Source organism: Saimiri boliviensis, chromosome X, assembly GCF_048565385.1.
Source record: "Saimiri boliviensis isolate mSaiBol1 chromosome X, mSaiBol1.pri, whole genome shotgun sequence".
NCBI classification, from domain to species: Eukaryota; Metazoa; Chordata; class Mammalia; order Primates; family Cebidae; genus Saimiri; species Saimiri boliviensis.
The window spans coordinates 119,847,095-119,850,847 of NC_133470.1; positions in this window are offsets into that span (position 1 = coordinate 119,847,095).

The following is a 3,753-nucleotide window of genomic DNA, read 5'->3' on the forward strand; positions in this document are numbered from 1 at the left end:
CTCCTCGGTGTCCACACTCGGAACTATCGCGCGTGTACCGCCCCCACACGGCGCGGGAAGGGGCAGGATCTTGGGCTAACCTGGTCCTCCAATCGCAGCCTCTTCCTTCGCTGTTGCTAAGGCCCAAGGGGTGGAGCTTGGAGTATAACCCTCACTGAATCTCCTATCAGGAGCTTGACTCACTAGAAAAAATAAAAAAAGAGAAAAGACCTGCTCATCTCCCACCCCATCCCCCCTTTCTAAAAATATAGTCCCGACCCAGAGCACTATCCAGTTGGCCACGAGTTTCTAGCGTATGTGGTGTTCCAACCCTTGCCTCTCACAGTTCCTAGAACCCATTTCTCTTCTTTGTTGTTGCCATTCTTGGAGAATAAAACCTTATATTCTTGACTTAAGGGGGGAAGGGGTGCTTTACTTCTCTCAAATTCCGGGAGCGAGCCCAAATTTAGCATCTAGCGATAATTCACAGGCTTGCAATGCCATACGCTTTCTTTTCTTTTCTTTTCTTTTCTTTTCGAGATGGAATCTCCCTCTGTCTCCCAGGCTGGAGTGCAGTAGTGCCGTCTCGGCTGACGGCAACCTCCATTTCCTTCGTTCTAGTGAATCTCCTACCTAAGCCTCCCGAGTAGCAGAGATTACAGGCGCGCACCACCATTCCTGGCTAATTTTTGTATTTTTCGTAGAGACGGGGTTTCACCATGTTGCCTAGACCGGTCTCCAGAGCTCAAGTGATCCACCTGCCTCAGCTTCCCTCATACCACTGCACCCATGCTTACATGCCTGCCTGCCTTCTCCTTCTTTCCTTCCTCCCTTCCTTCCTTCCTCCCTTCCTTCCTTTCTTCATTCCTTCCTTTCTCCCTCCCTCCCTTCCTTCCTGTTTTCTTTCCACGTGCGGCAGCCTCCCTCCCTCACTACACCTGGCTTTTTCCTTTCTTTTCTTTTTTTCCTTCCTTCCTTCCCTCCGTCCTCTTTCTTTCTCTTTCTTTCTTTTCTTTCTCTTTGCTTCTTTCTTTTTCTCTTTCCTTTCTTTCTTTTTATTTCTTCTTTCTTTCCTTCCTTCTTTCTCTTTCTTTCTTTCCTTCCTTTCTTTTTCTTTCTTTCTTTCCTCAATCTGTTGCCCAGGTTGGCATGCCATTATGGCTTACTGCAGCCTCAACCTCCCAGACTCCTCTCAGGCTGTAGAGATGGGGGGTCTTGCCATGTTGGCCAGGCTGATCTCAAACTCCTGCCCTCAAGTGATCCTCCTACCTTGGCCTCCCAAAGTGCTGGGATTACAGGCATGCACCACCATGCCCAGGCTGCCACATGCTGTTCGATGACCTTAAAGATGTGTCTATCACATTTCTTAGGAAAAATGTAAGTGTTCCTCTTACCACCTGATACTGCTCAATCAACACCATTTTAAATGTTAGAGAACTCTTGCCTCGTGCTCTTCAACAGAAATAAACATCAAATTGATACATTTTCAAAGCTGAAAACATGTTCAAGCTGTTACAGAAGTCACAGCATAAATAAATGTCTGAAGAGATTTTGAAATGTAAATTTAACTATTTATTGCATTTAAGTAAATGCTTAGCACCTGAGACCTAATGATTAATAAATAAATCTTTTTCTCCATGCATATACAATTGCCTGAAGACAATAAATTAATGCAAAATATTAATGTAGGTGCTGTAATTTAGTCTGTTAACAAATACTGAGGTCCTATTGTGTTAGGTTCTGAGACACAGGTATGTACAAAATATATTTGGGGTTCAAAGGAGAAAATTCACCTAAGGAATCAAGAAAAATGTATTTAAATCCTGAAAAATTAGGGAATAATTGTAGGGCTGGGAATGGTATTTCTTGGCAGAGGAAGCAGCACTACTAACACACTCCAGAAAGTTCTATTAATTGCGTGTGGTGGGTATTGAGAGATGAGTCTAAAGAGATCAACAGAGATTAGTGGAGTGACTTTTAAAATATATTATGCTAATGGTTAGGGGCTTTTTTTTTTCTGTCAGATTTATTTTTCTGTCAGGTATTATGTGAGGATGAAAGAGGATCAAAGATAGAACTCCAAGAAAATTAAAAAGAACATAGAGTAGAAAATATCAGAGACGGCCAGGTGCAGTGGCTCACGCCTGTAATCCCAGGTCTCTGCTAAAAATACAATAATTAGCCTGGCGTAGTGGTGCATGCCTGTAATCCCAGCTACTCAGGAGGCTGAGTCAGGAGAATTGCTTGAACCTGGGAGGTGGAGGTTGCAGTGAGCCGACATCATGTGCCATTGCACTCCAGCCTGTGCAACAAGAGCAAAACTCCATCTAAAAAAAAAAAAAGAATCAAAGAGATATGGGTAGAACCAGGAAAGAGGTATTCATTTACTAAGGGAGAACTCCAGGAGGAACCAACATGTCCATCTTGTCAAGGTTGATAGAAGGTCAAATGAGCTAAGAACTGACTAATTCACTAAATTTAGTAATTATGAGGTTTGGTGCCTACTTTCGGCAGAGTTATAGCAGGATATAACCTGAAAAATAACTAATTTTTATTTGACAAACACATATGGCATTTATTATCTGCCAGGCATTGTTCTGAGAGATTTACAAATATTCAATAATGTAATCTTCACAATAACCCCATGGGAAATAGCATTATCTCCTTCTTACAGGCAAGGATACGAAGGCACAAAGACATTTAAAAAATTTCCCAAGGACACAGAGGTAGTAAATGTTGGAATTACATTCAAACCCATGCAGTCTGGCTCTAAAAATCAGGCTTGTAACTTCTACCTTTACCCAAGGTAGCATAGGGTGGTTTGTTTTTTTGTTTTTTGGTTTTTTTGATGGTAGAGATGCTTATAGGTCATGAGAAAGGAACTAGCAAACAGAGACACATTAAAAATGAAGTAAAGGGAAACCAGCACAATGGTTCACACCTGTAATCTCAGCACTTTGGGAAGCTGAGACAGGCGGATCACTTGAGGTCAGGAGTTCCATACCAGCCTGGCCAACATCGTGAAACCCCATCTGCACTAAAAATACAAACCTTAGCTGGGCACGGTGTCGCGTACCTGTAATCTCAGCTACTTGGGAAGCTGAGGCAAGAGAATTGCTTAAACCCGGGAGGCAGAGATGGTAGCGAACTGAGATGGCGTCACCACACTCTAGCCCGAGCATCAGAGCCAGACTCTGTCTGAAACAAATAAATAAAAATAAAGAAAAGGGCGTAAGGAAATAATGAATTTCCTTTCTCCCTAGGTTTCAGAATTGAGCCATAGTAGAGATGGGGCCAGGAGATAACTTTGAAAGACATCATGCTTTGCTTGAGATTGCTTGTTATTTGATTAATTTGGTCTTGCATAACTTTCACTTCTCTTAGTTGGACTTCTTTGCCTTCATTCATATAGGTCCTCTCAAATTTGAAGAGCCCGAGCACAAATCTAGCATCTAGGGACAGACTTGCAAAACCACACAGAAATCAAAGTGAGCCCTTTAAAACATCAGTCTTGGCGTGGTGCAAGACTGCAATCTCAGCACTTTGAGAGGTTGAGACAGGAGGATTCCTTGAGTCCTGGAGTTCGAGGACAGCCAACAAAGTGTCAACAAAGTGAGACTCCGTCTCTAAAAAAAAATTTCAAAAATTAGCCGGGCATAATGGTGCCTATCTGTGGTTCTAGCTACTCCAGAGGCTGAGGTGGGAGGATCGCTTGAGCCGGGGAGGCAGAGGTTGCAGTGAGCCATTATCTTACCATTGCACTCCAATCTGAGA